Source organism: Oryctolagus cuniculus, chromosome 15, assembly GCF_964237555.1.
Source record: "Oryctolagus cuniculus chromosome 15, mOryCun1.1, whole genome shotgun sequence".
Taxonomy (NCBI): domain Eukaryota; kingdom Metazoa; phylum Chordata; class Mammalia; order Lagomorpha; family Leporidae; genus Oryctolagus; species Oryctolagus cuniculus.
In genome coordinates, this window is record NC_091446.1 from 53,614,425 (window position 1) to 53,634,077 (window position 19,653).

Genomic DNA, 19,653 nt, shown 5'->3' on the forward strand with positions numbered 1-19,653 from the left:
CCTGATTCAGATATCATGACAATATCTTAATTCCAAAGCACACAAATGTGTGTAATGTTTTCCTCTTTTTTTTTTTTTAAATATGGGTCGATAATCTCAACAATGCCATCTGATAAAGAAAGCAAGGCCTGCAGCCTAATGTTTATTGCAGCTCAATTCACAATAGCTAAGACCTGGAACCAACCTAAATGCCCATCAACGGTAGACTGGATAAAGAAATTATGGGATATGTACTCTTTAGAATACTATACTGCAGTAAGAAACAACGAAATCCAGTCATTTGCAACAAAATGGAGGAATCTGGAACACATCATGCTGAGTGAAATAAGCCAGTCCCAAAGGGACAAATACCATATGTTCTCCCTGATCGGTGACAACTGACTGAACACCAAAAAGGAAACTTGTTGAAGTGAAAGGGACACTATGGGAAACGGTGACTTGATCAGCATAGCCCTGACTGTTAATGAACAACTTAATACATTATCCCTCTTAGTAGTTTTTTTGTCTGTTCTACTTAATATGACTGATTTAATTCTGTAATTAATACACAGTTATTCTTAAGTGTTGAAATTTAACTGAAATGTGATCCCTGTTAAACATAAGAGTAGGAATAAGAGAGGGAAGAGATATATAATTTGGGACATGCTCAAGCTGACTTGCCCCAAATGGTAGAGTTAGAAACATACCAGGGGACTCCAATTTAATCCCATCAAGGTGGCATGTACCAATGCCATCTCACTAGTCCAAGTGATCAATTTCAGTTCGCAATTGATCATAATGAAAGGACTAAGAGTCAAAGGGAGCACATAAGCAAGTCTAGTACCTGCTAACACTAACCGATAGAATAAATAAAGGGGAGAGTGTTCCAACATGGGAAGTGAGATACTCAGCAGACTCATAGAATGGCAGATGCCCTAAATAGCACTCTGGCCTCAGAATCAGCCCTAAAGGCATTCGGATCTGGCTGAAAAGCCCATGAGAGTATTTCAGGCATGGAAAGCCAAGACACTCTGGCAAAAGATCTCTGCGAGTGAGATCCCAGTGGAAAGAACAGGTCTTCAAAGAAGGAGGTACCTTTCTCTGAAGGGAGGAGAGAACCTCCACTTTGACTATGACCTTGTCTAAACAAGATAAGAGTCGGAGAACTCAGAGGGCTTCCATAGCCTTGGAAACTCATGACTGGAGCATAGGGAGATTACTGATGCCATAGACAGGAGTGTCAATTGGTAAAGTCAACAACAGGAGTCACTGTGCACTTACTCCTCATGTAGGATCTCTGTCATTAATGTGCTGTGCATTGAGATTTAATGCTATAACGAGTACTCAAATAATATATTTCACTTTGTGTTTCTATGGGGGTGCAAACTGTTGAAATCTTTACTTAATGCATACTAAACTGATCCTCTGTAAAAAAAAAAAAAAAAAAAAAAGAAAAAAAAAAAAGAAAAGAATAGAAACTATCAACTCCCAACTTGACTCTCACTGGGATTAAACATGACAATAGGTCTGATCTGATTTCATCATCATTAAAAAAATCATCTATTATTTTTCACTTTATGTTTCTGTGTGGGAGCAAACTGTTGAAATCCTTACTTAATGTATACTAAGCTGATCTTCTGTATATTAAGATAATCGAAAATGAATCTTGATGTGAATGGAAGGGGAGAGGGAGTGGGAAAGGGGAGGGTTGTGGGTGGGAGGGACGGTATGGGGGGGAAGCCATAGTAATCCATTATTCGTACTTTGGAAACGTATATTCATTAAATAAAAGTTAAAAAAAAATTATTTATCATGTGACACCATCAAGCTATTTTTTATTTATTTTTATTTTTTAATTTTTTTTTTTTGGACAGGCAGAGTGGACAGTGAGAGAGAGAGACAGAGAGAAAGGTCTTCCTTTTCCATTGGTTCACCCCTCAATGGCTGCCGTGGTCGGCGCACTATGGCCTGCACATCGCGGTGATGCGAAGCCAGGAGCCAGGTGCGTCTCCTGGTCACCCATGCGGGTGCAGGGCCCAAGGACTTGGGCCATCCTCCACTGCCTTCCCTGGCCACAGCAGATAGCTGGACTGGAAGAGAAGCGACCAGGACAGAATCCATCAATCTAGTTCTCATTTAAGTTCTTCTGTCTCCCTTCTTTCAGGGTGTTTCTTATTTGAAAACAGTCAAGTGTATTTTTTAACTTTTATTTAATGAATATAAATTTCCAAAGTACACTTATGGATTACAATGGCTTCCCCCCCAAAACTTCCCTCACACCCGCAACCCTGCCCTTTCCCTCTCCCTCCCCCCTTCCAATCACATCAAGATTCATTTTCAATTCTCTTTATATACAGAAGATCCGTTTAGCATATATTAAGTAAAGATTTCAACAGTTTGCACCCACATAGAAACACAAAGTGAAAAATACTGTTTGAGTACTAGTTATAGCATTAAATCACAATGTACAGCATATTAACAGAGATCCTACATGAGGAGTAAGTGCACAGTGACTCCTGTTGTTGCTTAACAAATTGACACTCTTGTTTATGGCATCAGTAATCACCCTAGGCTCTTGTCATGAGCTGCCAAGGCTATGGCAGCCTTTTGAGTTCACCGACTATGATCATATTTAGACAAGGCCATGTCAAAGTGGAAGTTCTCTCCTCCCTTCAGAGAAAGGTACCTCCTTCTTTGATGACCTGTTCTTTTTACTGGGATCTCACTCGTGGAGATCTTTCATTTAGGTTTTTTTTTTTTTTTTTTGCCAGAGTGTCTTGGCTTTCCATGCCTGAAATACTCTCATGGGCTTTTCAGCCAGATCTGAATGCCTTAAGAGCTGATTCTGAGGCCAGAGTGCTGTTTAGCACATCTGCCATTCTATGGGTCTGCTGTGTATCTCGCTTCCCATGTTGGATCATTCTCTCCCTTTTTTATTCTATCATTAGTATTAGCAGACACTAGTCTTGTTTATGTGCTCCCTTTGGCTCTTAGTCCTATCATTATGATTAATTATGAACAGAAATTGATCACCGGGACTAGTGAGATGGCATTGGTACATGCCACCTTGATGGTATTGAATTGGAATCCCCTGGTATGTTTCTAACTCTACCATTTGGGGCAAGTCAGCTTGAGAATGTCCCGAATTGCACATCTCTTCCCTCTCTTATTCCCACTCTTATATTTAACAGCGATCACTTTTCAGTTAAGTTTCAATGCTTGAGAATAACTGTGTATTCATTACAGTATTCAACCAAAAGCATTAAGTAGAACAAACAAACAAAAATACTAAGAGGGATAACATATGAAGTTGTTCATCAACAGTCAGGGCAAGGGCTGATCAAGTCACCGTTTCTCATAGTGTTCATTTCACTTTAACAGGTTTCCTTTTTGGTGCTCAGTTAGTTGTCACCTATCAAGGAGAACAAGTGGGATTTGTCCCTTTGGGATTGGCTAATTTCACTCAGCATAATGCTTTCCAAATTCCAAACAGGGATCACTTTTCAGTTAAAATTTAAACACCTAAGAATAATTGTGTGTTAATTACAGAGTTCAACCAATAGTACTAGAACAAAAAAAAATACTAAAATGGATAAAGTATTACATTGTACATCAACCGTCAGCATAAGAGCTGATCAAGTCACTGTTTCTCATAGTGTCCATTTCACTTCAACAAGTTTCCTTTTTGGTGTTCAGTTAGTTGTCGCCAATCAGGGAGAACATATGATATTTATCCCTTTGGGACTGGCTTAATTCACTCAGCCTGATGTTTTCCAAATTCCTCCATCTTGTTGCAAATGACCAGATTTCATTTTTTTGACTGCTGTATAGTATTCTATAGAGTACATGTCCCATAATTTCTTTATCCAGTCTACTGTTGATGGGCATTTGGGTTGGTTCCAGGTCTTAACTATTGTGAATTGAGCTGCAATAAACATTAAGGTGCAGACAGCTTTTTTGTTTGCCAATTTACTTTCCTTTGGGGAAATTCCAAGGAGTGGGATGGCTGGGTTGAATGGTAGGGTTATATTCAGGTTTCTGAGGAATCTCCAGACTGACTTCCATAGTGGCTTAACCAATTTGCATTCCCACCAACAGTGGGTTAGTGTCCCTTTTTCCCCACATCCTCTCCAGCATCTATTGTTGGAAGATTTCTGAATGTGAGCCATTCTAACTGGGGTGAGGTGAAAACTCATTGTAATTTTGATTTGCATTTCCGTAATTGCTAGTGATCTTGAACATTTTTTCATGTGTCTGTTGTCCATTGGATTTCTTCTTTTGAAAAATGTCTATTGAGTTCCTTGGACCATCTCTTAATTGGGTTGTTTGTTTTCATGTTGTGGAGTTTCTTGATTTCCTTGTAAATTCTGGTTATCAACCCTTTATTTGTTGCATAGTTTGCAAATATTTTTTCCCATTCTGTCGGTTGCCTCTTCACTTTCCTGACTGTTTCTGTTTCAGTACAGAAACTTCTCTATTTGATGCAATCCCAAATGTTAATTTTGGTTTTGACTGCCTGTGCTTCTTCGGTATTTTCCAAGAAGTCTTTGCCAGTACCTATGTCTTGCAGGGTTTTTCAAATGCTCTCTAGTAATTTGATGGTGTTGGGTCATAGATTTAAGTCTTTAATCCATGTTGAGTGAATTTTTGTGTAAGGTGAAAGGTAGGGGTCTTGCTTCATGATTCTGCATGTGGAAATCCAATTTTCCCAGCACCATTTATTGAATAGACTGTCCTTACTCCAGGGATTAGTTTTAGATCCTTGATCAAATGTGAGTTGGCTGTAGATGTTTGGATTGATTTCTGGTGTTTCTATTCTGTTCCAGTGGTTTATCCATCTCTTTCTCTACCAGTACCATGCTGTTTTGATAACAACTGCCCTGTAGTATGTCCTGAAATCTGGTATTGTGATGCCTCCAGCTTTGTTTTTGTTGTACAAGATTGCTTTAGCTATTCGAGGTCTCCTGTGTTTCCATATGAATTTCAGCATCATTTTTTCCAGATCTGAGAAGAAGGTCTTCGGTATCTTGATTGGTATCGTATTGAATCTGTAAATTGCTTTTGGGAGAATGAACATTTTGATGATATTGATTCTTCCAATCCATGAGCATAGAAGATTTTTCCATTTCTTGGTATCCTCTTCTATTTCTTTCTTTAAGGTTTTGTAATTTTCATCGTAGAGATCTTTAAAGTCCTTGGTTAAGTTTATTCCAAGGTATTTGATGTTTTGCAGCTATTGTGAATGGGATTGATCTTAGAAGTTCTTTCTCAGCCATGGTATTGCCTGTGTATACAAAGGCTGTTGATTTTTGTGCATTGATTTTATATCCTGCTACTTTGGCAAACTCTTCCATGAGTTCCAATAGTCTCTTAGTAGAGTTCTTTGGGTCCCCTAAGTAAAGAATCATATCATCTGCAAAGAGGGATAGTTTCACTTCTTCCTTCCCAATTTGTATCCCTTTAATTTCTTTTTCTTGCCTAATAATTCTGGCTAGAACTTCCAGAACTATATTGAATAGCAGTGGTGAGAGTGGGCATCCCTGTCTGGTACCAGATCTCAGTGGAAATGCTTCCAACTTTTCCCCATTCAATAGGATGCTGGCCATGGGTTTTCCATAAATTGCTTTGATTGTATTGAGGAATGTTCCTTCCATACCCAGTTTGCTTAGTGTTTTCATCATGAATGGGTGTTGTATTTTATCAAATGCTTTCTCTGCATCTATTGAGATAATCATATGGTTTTTCTTCTGCAGTCTGTTAATGTGGTGTATCACATTGATTGATTTGTGTACATTGAACCATCCCTGCATACCAGGGATACATCCCACTTGGTCTGGATGGATGATCTTTCTGATGTGTTGTTGCATTCTATTGGCCAGAATTTTATGGAGGCTTTTGCATTTATGTTCATCAGGGATATTGGTCTGTAATTCTCTTTCAATGCTGCATCTTTTTCCAGCTTAGGAATTAAGGTGATGCTGGCTTCGTAGAAAGAATTTGGGAGGATTCCCTCTTTTTCGATTGTTCTGAATAGTTTGAGAAGAATTGGAGTTAGTTCTTCTTTAAATGTCTGGTAGAAATCAGCAGTGAATTCATCTGGTCCTGGGCTTTTCTTTGTTGGGAGGGCCTTTATTACGGTATCAATTTCTGTCCCAGTTATGGGTCTGTTTAGTTTTTCTATGTCTTCCTGGTTCAATTTAGGTAGGTTGCATGTGTCCAGGAATCTATCCATTTCTGACAGATTTCCCTGTTTTCTGGCATACAGGTCCTTGTAGTAATTTCTGATGATTCTTTTTATTTCTGTGGTGTCTGTTGTGACATTTCCTTTTTCATCTCTGATTTTATTGATTTGGGTCTTTTCTCTTCTTTTTTTAGTTAGTTGGGCCAATGGGGTGTCAATTTTGTTTAATTTTCAAAAACCAGCTCCTCGTTTGGCTGATTTTTTGTAATGTTTTTTTTGGATTCAATCCTGTTGATTTCTTCTCTGATTTTAATTATTTCTCTTCTCCTACTAGATTTGGGTCTGGTTTGCTGCAGCTTTTCTAGATCCTTGAGATGCAGTGAAAGCTCATCTATTTGGTGCCTTTCCAATTTCTTGATGTAGGCACCTATTGATATAAACTTTCCTCTTAACACTGCTTTTGCTGCATCCCATAAGTTTTGGTATGTTGTGCTGTTATCCTCATTTACTTCCAGAAAGTTTCTGATTTCTCTTTTAATTTCTTTTATGACCCATTGTTCATTCAGGAGCATGTTGTTCAATCCATGCATTTGCATATGCTTTAGGGATTCCTGAGTTGCTAATTTCCAACTTCATTCCTTTATGGTCTGAGAAGCTGCATGGTATGATTCTAATTCTTTTGAATTTACTGAGACTTCCTTTATGGCCTAGTATGTGGTCAATCCTAGAGAAGGTTCCATGTACTGCTGAGAAGAATGTAAATTCTTTAAGTGTAGGATGAAAAGTTCTGTAGATATCTGTTAGATCCATGTGGGCCTTAGTGTTGATTAAATCTACTGTCTCCTTGTTGATCTTCTGTCCTGTTGATCTGTCTATTTCTGAGAGTGGAGTATTGAAGTCTCCCAGTACTATTGTATTGGGGTCTAAGTCTCCCTTTAAGTCCCTTAACAAATCTTTTAAATAAACTGGTGCCCTGTAATTAGGTGCATATACATTGATAATCATTATATCTTCCTGTTGAATTGATCCCTTAATCATTATATAGTGCTCCTCTTTGTCTCTCCTAACAGTTTTTGTGGTACAGTTTATGTTGTCCGATATTAAGATGGCTACACCCACTCTTTTTTCATTTCTGTTGGCGTGGTATATCTTTTTCCAGCCTTTCACTTTCAGTCTGTATGGATCTTTATTGGAAAGATGTGTTTCTTGTAAGCAGCAAATAGATGGGTTTTGTTCCTTTACCCAATCAGCCAATCTGTTTCTTTTAACTGGACAGTTCAGGCCATTAACGTTCAATGTGACTATTGCTAAGTAGTAGCTTTGCCCTGCCATTTGCCAAAGATATTTTCTGATATGTTTTGAACTTCCTGTGATCTTTTGGTGTGAGATTTCCTTCCTTTACCTTCTTTCATATTGATGACTGTGTTTCTATGTTTCTGTGTGTAGCACATCTTTAAGCATCTTTTGCAGGGCTGGGCGAGTAGTGGCAAGTTCTTTCAATTTCTGTTTGTTTTGAAAAGTCTTTATTTCCCCTTCATTCACAAATGAGAGCTTAGCAGGATATAATATTCTGGGCTGGCAGTTTTTCTCTCTTAGTACCTGGGCTCTATCTCGCCATTGCCTCCTAGCTTGTAGGGTTTCTGATGAGAAGTCAGCTGTGAGTCTGTTTGGAGATCCTCTGAGAGTAATCTGACGTTTCTCTCTTGCACGTTTTAGGATCTTTTCTTTATGTTTCACTGTGGTGAGTTTAATTACCACGTGTCGTGGTGAGGATCTCTTTTGGTCATGTTTATTGGGGGTTCTATGAGCTTCCTGTACTAGGATGTCTCTGTCCTTCTCCAAACCTGGAAAGTTCTCTGCTAGTATCTCACTAAAAAGGCCTTCTAATCCTTTCTCTCTCTCCATGCCTTCAGGAACTCCTAGAACTCGAATGTTGGTTTTTTTAATAGTATCCTGTAGATTCCCAACAATATTTTTTAGATTTCTAATTTCCTCTTCTTTTCTTTGGTTTGATTGTATATTTTCCTGTGCTCTGTCTTCTAAGTCTGATATTCTCTCTTCTGCTTCACCCATTCTGTTTTTAAGGCTCTCTAATGTGTTTTTCATTTGATCTATTGAATTCTTCACTTCATTATGATTTCTCATCACTATCACAGTTTCATTTTCTACTACTTGTCATTCCATTTTGATTCCTCCTTAATATTTCCTTTTCACGAGAGATTTTCTATCTTGTCAATTAAGGATTTCTGTAGTTCCAGAATTTGTTTTTTAGAACTTCTTAATGTTCTTATCAATTTTTTGAGATCTGCTTCTTGCATTTCTTCTATCTCATCATCTTCATAATCTTGAATTGGGGTGTCTATTTCATTTGGGGGCGTCATAGTGTCTTCTTTATTCTTGTTACCTCGGCTTTTGTGTTTGTTTGGCATATTGGAGATATTCTTTGTTGTTTTTTTTTTTTTTTTTTTTTTTTTCTCGTTATACTGTGTCTCTACATTAAGAGGACTGTCTGCTGTTGATGGATCCTTAGAGGCTGTGATGGGTGTGGCCAGAGAGCTCTGGTTCTACAGGGTTAAGGGTGTGCCAAAGGTGATTAACCCTGATTGTTCTCTTGCTCGCTCTCTCTCTTTTTTTTTTTTTTTTTTGGCTCAGTTGGGAAGTAATTCCACACAGCTGAGAGTAGTTGATGTATGAAATCTGGCCCCTGTGGGTATTCGTTTGCTTACCAGAGTCAGGTTTTTCTGCTTGGCTAATGAGGGGCACCCGCTTTACATATGCAAAATGGCGCGCACTGCTTTACTTACGTAAAATGGTGCCTGCCCTTTGTCTTGCTTGGGTTTGTAAGAGGTGAGTGGAGAGAGAGGCTAAATGTCCGTGCTGGTTCCCCTTATTTATTCGATTTTTTTCTCTCCTCCAGGCAGCCTGGTGAACTTTCCCCAATGGATTTTCAGGCCTCGTTCTCTGCAGGCTCTTTCTGCCTTTCCCCGCCAATGTCTCGGGTTACTGAGAGGTTTTTTGTCTCACCTCCCCTTCCAGCGCTGGTGCGCAGACTCTGCAGCTCCGGTGGGTCCTGCAGCTCCCGAGGCTTGGCTTCCACGCGATGGGCGACCTTGCTCTCCCCATAGGTAGTCAAGTGTATTTTATCATTGTACTGTACTGGTTGTTTCTGAGTGATTTTGGAAAAGATCAAAATCTTTGTTAATTGCTATGCATAAGATATTTAATCCTTTCTTTCTGATTTATTGGGTGAAAATAGAATATGACAGTTGCCTCCAAAATTAATATAATGGTAATAAATGGGTGAAATAGCAAAATACAATAAGATTTCAAAATGTTAGATTAACATAGATTGTAGAGAAGTTTGTAAATTCAGTAACTTACTTGCTTCTTGGAGAATTTGTTCAGTTGACCCTGAGAAGAAAACATGTAAAAATGCATATCTCTTTGTTGGCTCAATTATATCACAGTAGGAAGGGGGTGTTATTTTGCTCTTCATAGAATCAAAAGCTGCTTTGTTGAAAAATGAGAAGTTGTTTGACTAGGAATTCTTTCCTTACTATCAGAAGCCAGGAATGTGTTGTGTGAGAATGTCTTACACATCCTCTGGTTTCTTGTGTTTTTAGTTTTGATATTTGAATCTAGAGAGCTAAAAGCCTACTCATTACAGTGTGATAAATCCCCAGAGAATATCCATTTTTCATAACCACAAATTTTCTATAGAAGTGTAAACTTATACCTTTAAAATGGATTTTTGATTCACTTATTCTTGTAGTTTGACACGCCGATGGTTGTATTATGGTGTCTTTGTGTATGAACTTTATAGATCAGGCAATGATTGGCTCTCAATATTTCTCCCATTAGATTGATCTTAGAACACCGAGTATAGAGAGGAGTAGACATCCATAAATAAACTCACCATTCATTTCCAACATTGCATTTATGGTTGAGACATTTAGGGCTTTGATCTTAATCTTCATTTTATTTATGGAGATGATAATATTTATCCCACAGCATGGTTTTGATGATTAAATGAAATAATGAATAGAAAGCACTGGACTCCAGTATTAATTATTTATTTTTAAAGATTTTATTTATTTGAGAGGTAGAGTTACAGATGGTGAGAAGGAGAGACAAAGAGAAAGGTCTTCTTTCTGCTGGTTCAATCCCCAAATTGCTATGGCCAGAGCTGCTCTGATCTGAAGCCTGGAGCCAGGTGCTTCTTTGGAGTCTCCCAAGTGGCTGCAGGGGCCCAAGCAGTTGAGTCATCTTCCACTGCTTTCCTGGGGCCATAGTAGAGAGCTGGATTGAAAGAGGAGCAGCCAGGACTAGAACCAGTGCCCATATGGGATCCTGGTGCCACGGGCAGAGGATTAACCTAATGCACCACAGTGTCTGCCCCAATTAGTGATATTTTAATAGTAGCTTTTGTATTATATTATTATTATTATATTTTGCTGCATATTTTCACATCCATTAATGTAGACCTTTCAAGTTGAAGAAGAAAGTTGATCCCTACTGGAATTATTTAATGGGATCAGGCTCAAATGTAGAAAAATAAATTCAAAACCATAAAGCATTAATTAATGGAATGCAAAAAAACCCTAAAACTTAAACTTAATTGGAATTTTCTGCTCTGAACTAGTAGGAAATGGAAATATTATGAGAAAAATATGCTCATATAAACTATTTTTTAAAAGTAAGTTGTAGGGAAAGGTTGTAGGAATAAGATAGATTTATTCAGTGAAGCTCTAGCTAAAACACTTGTCAATGCAAATTACTGTTTACAGTAAATCTTCGGGAAATTAGCCTATTGAATCACTTATTCAACCATCACTCTTGAATACTTTCTATGTACCCTGGGCTGGAGAATTCTAAATAATCAAAGAAATATGTAATTCTGTTCATTTTACTCAACTTGTGTTAAGAAGATAGAGTAATGCATTTCTTAAATTGCTTGAACAATGAAGGCTAATCCAAAAGTATTTTAAGGTACTATTATTTAATTAGAAACAATGTTAATAATAATGATCTCATCTTCTGAAACTTATAATTGAGATTTTATTATAATAAGGGCATGAAATAGCTTCTGCATTAAGTGAAGGTAATCTAGATTTTTCAAGGACAATCTCATTTGAATGAAGAAGCAATTTCTTTTAGCATTATAGAGTTACTGAATAAGGCCATAAATAATAGCAGAGACTCAACAAACAAACACTGAGATAAGTCAATATGAGAATAAGGTTACTACATTCTATTTTATGTTTCATTTTAAAAAGACCTTTACTGATATTTACAGAATTGAATAACTTCAAACTCTTTCAAAGCAATCAACTTGGAAAACATTAACTCTAATTAGAGTAATATGGATACCTCTCCAAATAATATTTGAAAACCTTTCAAAAAATTGAGCATTGCAAATTAGCCAAAATTTTTGGTAGCAAATTTCCATTTTATGACCTCAAAGTAATCTGCAACTAACATTTTAATAAATACCTAACCTATATATACTATCATACTGGAGGAATGATTCAACACTTCACAAAAATGTGTAGAATAATATAATTTGCCTTTCTTCCCTGTATTTTTGAAGATTTTTTACATTAATATCTAATTTCCCCCTTACTTTGATATATGATGGATGAAAACGCTTTTTTTATTTGACAGGTAGAGTTATGGAGAGAGAGAGAGAGAGAGAGAGAGAAGTCTTCCTTCCATTGGTTCACTCCCCAAATGGCCGCTATGGCTGGCACTACGCCGATTCGAAGCCAGGAGCCAGGTGCATATTCCTGGCCTCCCATGTGGATGCAGGGACCCAAGCACTTGGGCCATCCTCCACTGCCCTCCCAGGTCACAGGAGAGAGCTGAACTTGAAGAGGAGCAACCGGGACTAGAACCTGGCACCCATATGGGATGCTGGCGCCACAGGTGGAGGATTAATCAAGTGAGCTACGGCGCCGGCCCCAAAAAGGCTTTTTTACATTCCTGCTAAATTGGTAATTTCTCTTCCCCAGGTAAATTTTATAGAAGAGTTTTCCTTTTCCTTATTAGCTAAAAAAAAATGGCCTATAATAGAAACTTTGGGAAGAAACTATCCAGCTTAAGATGATCATATTTCTCTAAAAATTACCCTGAGAGGTTGACTATTGCTTCCTGCAGGTTTGTGCTGACTGCATTTCTCCAGGGAATTTAGAATTGGAATTGAGAGTTAGGTGTTCCTGTGAATCTCTGTAACAGAAACATCTAAAGAGAAACTGAGGATGCCATGTGCATGGAGAAGCAGGCCTGCACAGAGAAAATAAGAAAGTAGATGTGAGAAAGATTGCTAAGAGGCAGGCAGGGGCAATTAAATGATAGGAATAGAAAAGGAATGACTTAGAAAATGATTTCAGCTCTTAGTTCCAGCCATGGTGAAATCTCAGCTTTTGGATGAATTAACTAGAATTAAGTAGTTAAATCAGTTTATTTATCTGCATTCAAGAAGTACATGGCTTGGGACATTGTGGCGTAGCCTGTAAAGCTGCTACCTTGGACACCAGCTTCCCATATAGGCTCTGGTTCATGTCCTGGCCTTTTCACTTCTAATCCAGCTCCCTACTAATGGCTTGGGAAAAGCAGTGGAAAATGGCCTAAGTGCCTGGTACCTTGCCACCCATGTGGGAGACCCGGATGAATCTCCTGGCTCCTGGCTTCAGCCTGGCCTAGCGCTGGCTGTTGCCTCCCTAGTGAACCAGCAGATGGAAGATCTCTCTGTCTCTCCCTTTCTTTGTGTAACTCTGACTTTCAAATAAATAAATATTTTTTAAAGAAGTAGTACATGTACTAAATATACTGGGTTGATTGTTGTACCTTGGTTTATGTTCAGCTGGAAATTGTAAATGTGATATGTTGGAAAATAGTCTTTGCAGATGTAATTGAGTTAGGAAGATGTCATTCTGGATTAGATTACAGATTAATCCAATGACTAGTGTTTTTATAAGAAAAGGGAAACTTGGACGTAGACACATACTGAGAATGGCATCTTACTATGTAGATAGAAATTGGAGTAGTGCGTTTATAGGAAAATGAACACAGCGATTACTGATAAACAGAAAGAAGCAAGGAAAATCCTCCCCTTGAGCCTTCAGAGAGAAAATAGCTCTACTGACACCTGGATTTAAAATTTCCCTACTCCAGAGTTGTGGAATGATAAAACTATTGTTCTTTTGGCCACACAGTTAATGAGTATTTATTATGGAAACAAACACAGAAATAAAATGTCTTTTACACACACTAGATTCTAATTTTTGGTTCTGTTTAATTGGTATGTCCACTTATTCCTAAAGTATGTCACATTGCTTTCATTGTTCTTGCTTTGTAGTATTTTAATATATGCTTCAGCAATTCCCATTCTTCTTTGTCTTTGTCAGTATTTTCTTTCTTTCTTTTTTTTTGCCAGGCAGAGTTAGAGTGAGAGAGAGAGAGACAGAGAGAGAGCTATAAACAGTGAGAGAGAGACAGCGAGAAAGGTCTTCCTTCCATTGGTTCACCCCCAAAATGACCACAACCAGAAGTCGGGTGCTTCCTCCTGGTCTCCCATGTGGGTGCAGGGGCCCAAGCAGTTGGGCCATCCTTCACTGCACTCCTGGGCCACAACAGAGAGCTGGACTGGAAGAGGAGCAACCAGGACTAGTACCCGGCACCCCAACTGGGACTAGAACCCCAGGTGCTGGCGCTGCAGGCGGAGGATTCGGCAAGTGAACCACAGTGCCGGCCATCAGTATTTTCTTGCCTATTATCACCAGCTTGTTATTTTACACTATTAGATTTGTTAAAAAAAATTTTTTTTTTTGACAGACAGAGTTAGATGTTGAGAGAGAGAGAGACAGAGAAAGGTCTTCCTTCTGCTGGTTCACCCCTCAAATGGCCGCTACGGCCGGTGCGCTGCGCCAATCCGAAGCCAGGAGCCAGGTGCTTCCTCCTGGTCTCCCATGCAGGTGCAGGACCCAAGCACTTGGGCCATCGTCCACTGCCTTCCCGGGCCACAGCAGAGAGCTGGACTGGAAGAGGAACAACCAAGACAGAATCTGGCACCCCAACCGGGACTAGAACCGGGGGTGCCAGCGCCGCAGGTGGAGGATTAGCCTAGTGAGCAGCGGCGCCGGCCTGTTAAAGATTTTTTAAAAAATGTATTTGGGAGGCAGAGAAAAACAAAGACCCAAAGAAAGAAAGCGCAAGTGTTCTGGTTCACTCCTCAAATCCCTGCAAAGGGTGAAACTGGGCCAGAAGCGGAAGTGCAATCCACATCTCACACATGAGTGGCAGAAACCCAATTACTTGAGCCATCACTATTGCCTTCCAGGGTCAGTGTCAGCAGAAACTGGAGTCAAGATTTATAGCCAAGAATTGAACCCAGACAGTTTGGTGTGGGATGCAGGCATCTTAACTTCTAAGCTAAATGTGCACTCCCTAGACTCATTTTGACAAAGACGAGAGGGCTTTAAAATTTTCTATATTATGGCCTGATATATTGACAACATAGACATACATTTTCCCTGTGTTTGAAATAAGGGTGCATCTTCCTTTGCAGGACATTAACTAGAATGAATACCAAAGACAGGAAGTGTATAACTATTCTCCAAATATGACTGCTTTAGCTAAGTATTCTTTATATTTTGTTTTGTGTATTTAGTTGTCATTTTTTTTCAGTGCATAATATTTACGGCATTAATTTTGGATTATACAGTTTTTTTCCTGAAGGGAAATCAGTGTGAAACAAGTCTTGTCCACCAAAAGCTATTCTGACAGCCAAATAAAATATAGAAATTATCTATTAGAAAATAAGAAAGATATTTCACTTTCAGGCTGGAAGATCTAAATTTTCAGAGAAGCATAACCTCTAGGATTGAGCTGATCTCTGTGGCTTTTATCCTTTGAGCATTTGCTAATTCTGGGCTTAGGCAGAACTGAGAATGTGAATGTCTTACTTAAAAAGAACCACTACTACAGAATAGAGAACTAACAAAACATTTTTGTGTGTAGGATTGCTGGGATATCAGGCACATTACCAATCTGATATATTGACTTGGGGTGGGTGGGAGGATGTTCTCAAGTACATGGATAATTTGTAGTTTAGGATACTTGCTCAATGTAGGATGAGCATTTCCATGGTTTCATTGCATCTTGAAGTTAATTTCACTTCTTTCTTTTTTTTTTTTAGAAACCTAATTAACTTTAACAAAGCACCCAAGAATGATGCATCATTTGTGAGCCCTTAGACCGAATTATAATACAACTTTTTGAGCACAGAGGTCTTCCATGGGAAGTTAGTGCACAGTGACACCTATTGTTAATTATGTTAGATTCAGTGATCACCCAAGGCTCTTGACATGAGCTGCCTAGGCTGTGGAATCCTTTTGAATCCACAAACTCCTTCAGTATACAGACAAGGCCATAAGAAAATTGGAAGTTCTCTTCTCCCTTCAGAGAAAATTACCTCCTTCTTTGATGACCACTTTTTTGCACTGGGGTCTCAACAACCAGTTCCTTCATGTAGGACATTTTTTGCCATAATATCTTGGCTCTCCATGCCTGAAATGGTCCTGTGGGCTTTTCAGCCAGACCAGAATACCATAGGGGCTGATTCTGAGGTCAGAGTGCTACTTAAAGCAATTGACATTTATAAATCTACTGTGTGGACTGCTTCCTATGTTGGAGCATTCACTCCTTTTAATCCTATTACTAATATTACCAGACACTTAATCCTAGCCATATGATCACCTTAAAACTTAAGATGGTATTTTTAACCCCCAGCTTAACAGGATTTGGGGTCCCATGGCACGTTTTTCAACTGTAGCCTTAAAAGTAAGTCTGTAGGAATGTATGCAGAACTATACAGCGTTGCAGTTACAAACTTCATACACTTCATAATTAGAACTTTGGGAACATGGTGATTTTCCCCATCATGCCTACACTCCTACCGATATCCCCACCTCTCTTCCTTCTCCCTCTTATTCCCACTCTTAGTTTTTACTGAGATCTATTTTCAATTGACTTTATGCACATATATTTAACTCTATGTTAATTAAAGAGTTCAACAAATAGTATACAAAATAAACAAAAAACCCTGTTCCTTCTTTAAGAATTTCTTGTCTTTGGTATTTTGGTATTTTGAAACAGATGGATAGACCACTGGAACAGAATAGAAACACCAGAAATCAATCCAAACATCTACAGCCAACTTATATTTGATCAAGGATCCAAAATCAACCCCTGGAGTGAGGACAGTCTATTCAATAAATGGTGCTTGAAAACTGGATTTCAAACTGCAGAAGCATGAAGCAAGACCCCTACCTTTCACCTTACACAAAAATCCACTCAACATGGATTAAAGACCTAAATCTATGATCTGACACCATCAAATTATTAGAGAACATTGGAGAAACCCTGCAAGATATAGGTACCGGCAAAGACTTCCTAAAAAGACCCTGGTAGCACAGGCAGTCAAAGCCAAAATTAACATTTGGGATTACATCAAATTGAGAAGTTTCTGTACTGAAACAGAAACAGTCAGGAAAGTGAAGAGGGAACCAACAGAATGGGAAAAAATATTTGCAAACTATGCAACAGATAAAGGGTTAATAACCAGAATCTACAAAGAGATCAAGAAACTCCACAACATCAAAACAAACAACCCACTTAAGAGATGGTCCAAGGACCTCAATAGACATTTTTCAAAAGAAGAAATCCAAATGGCGAACAGACACATGCAAAATAGTTCAGGATCACTAGCAATCAGAGAAATGCAAATCAAAACCACAATGAGGTTTCACCTCACCCTGGTTAGAATGGCTCACATACAGAAATCTACCAACAACAGATGCTGGAGAGGATGTGGGGAAAAAGGGACATGGTGGGAATGTGTCGCTCCCCCTCTTCGTGGAGGAACGACACTAAACCCTGCCTAGGCTTCATATCCGAGTCACGGCACCATTATGTTGCTCCCCCTCTTCGTGGAGGAATGACACAGGACCCTGCGCTGTTCTTTTGTCTGCTCGGCCCTCCCCGGGTTTGCTGCTGGTTCTTCCCGGGTTGGCTACCGTCCCTCCACCTCTGTGGAGGGGCGGGCCCCCTGCCACTTTCCCCACTTCCGCAGGGGAGCGGCACACCGCCGGCCGGCTCTCTCGGGGGCTGCACAGGTGTTCCTTCAGATAGATGTTCCTGGTGCATGTTGTCTCTCTCCTCCTTTATAGTCCTCTTCCACCAATCCCAACTCTGCTACCCACACGCCGAGTACGCTGCTCTCCTCCAATCAGGAGCAGGTCCTACAGTTTATTGGTTGAACTGGAGGCAGCTGCGTAGAAGCTGTTTCTCCCTTCTCAGCGCCATATTGTGGGAGAGCAGATGCATAGAATAAGTCTTAATTCCAGTAACTTAGTCTAGTCCGAGTTGCTCCCAGTTGCTCCCCACAGGAATGCAAACTGGTCAAGCCACTATGGAAGTCAGTCTGGAGATTCTGAGAAACATGAATATAACCCTACCATTCAACCCAGCCATCCCACTCCTTGGAATTTACCCAAAGGAAATTAAATTGGCAAACAAAAAAGCTGTCTGCACCTTAATGTTTATTGCAGCTCAATTCACAATAGTTAAGACCTGGAACCAACCCAAATGCCCATCAACAGTAGACTGGATAAAGAAATTATGGGACATGTACTCTATAGAATACTATACAGCAGGCCAGCTACATGTCTCAATAGGCTAATCCTCCACCTGCAGCACCGGCACACCGGGTTCTAGTCCCGGTTGGGGTGCTGGATTCTGTCTCGGTTGCCCCTCTTCCAGTCCAGCTCTCTGCTGTGGCCCGGGAGTGCAGTGGAGGATGGCCCAAGCCCTTGGGCTCTGCACCCACATGGGAGACCAGGAGAAGCACCTGGCTCCATGCTTCAGAACAGCGCGGTGTGCCGGCTGCAGTGCGCCGGCCACACTGGCCATTGGAGGATGAACCAACAGTAAAGGAAGACCTTTCTCTCTGTCTCTCTCTCTCACTGTCCACTCTGCCTGTCAAAAAAAAAAAAAAAAAAAAAAGAAAAAAAAGAAAAGAAAGAATACTATACAGCAGTCAAAAAAATGTAATCCAGTCATTTGCAACAAAATGGAGGAATCTGGAACACATCATGCTGAGTGAAATAAGCCTGTCCCAAAGGGACAAATATCATATGTTCTCCCTGATCGGTGACAACTAACTGAGCACCAAAAAGCAAACCTGCTGAAGTGAAATGGACACTATGAGAAAAGGTGACTTGATTAGCCCTTGTCCTGACTGTTGATGTACAACTTAATACTTTATCCCTTTTAGTATTTTTTTGTTCTGCTTAATACTATTGGTTGAACTCTGTAATTAACACACAATTATTCTTAGGTGTTTAAATTTAACTGAAAGGTGATCCCTGTTAAATATAAGAGTGGCAATAAGAGAGGGAGGAGATGTACAATTTGGGACATGCTCAAGCTGACTTGCCCCAAATGGTAGAGTTAGAAACGTTTCAGCGGATTCCAATTCAATACCATCAAGGTGGCATGTACCAATGCCATCTCACTAGTCCAAGTGATCAATTTCAGCTCACAGTTGATCATACTGATAGGTCTAAGTGTCAAAGAGATCACAAAAACAAGCCTAGTGTCTGCTAATACTAATGATAGAATAAAAAAGGGAGAGAACGATCCAACATGGGAAGCAGGAAACACAGCAGACTCATAGAATGGCAGATGTCCTAAACAGCACTCTGGCCTCAGAATCAGCCCTTAAGGCATTCAGATCTGGCTGAAGAGCCCATGAGAGTATTTCAGGCATGGAAAGCCAAGACATTCTGGAAAAAAAAAAAAGAAGACCTAAATGAAAGATCTCCACGAGTGAGATCCCAGTGGAAAGAATGGGCCTTCAAAGAAGCAGGAAACTTTCTCTGAATGGAGGAGTGAACTTCCACTTTGACTATGACCTTGTCTAAATAAGATCAGAGTCAGCGAACTCAAAACACCTCCATAGCCTTGGCAGCTCATGACAAGAGCCTAGGGTGATTACTGATGCCATAAACAAGAGTGTCATTTTGTTAATTCAACAACAGGAATCACTGTGCACTTGCTCCTCATGTAGGATCTCTGTCCTTAAATGTTTTGCTCAATGTGAATTAATGCTATAACTAGTACTTAAACAGTATTTTACACTTTATGTCTGTGTGGGTGCAAACTGTTGAAATTTTACTTAATATATAATAAATTGATCTTCTGTATATAAAGATAATTGAAAATGAATCTTAATGTGAATGGAATGGGAGAGGGAGTAGGAGTTGGGAGGGTTGCGGGCGGGAGGGAAGTTAATGAGGGGGGGAGCCATTGTAATCCATAAACTGTACTTTGGAAATTTATATTTGCTAAATAAAAGTTAAAAAAGAAGAGTTGCTTATGCTATTCTGTTGGCAATGACTTACTTCAGTTTTTCTTCTCTTGGAATGGCTCTT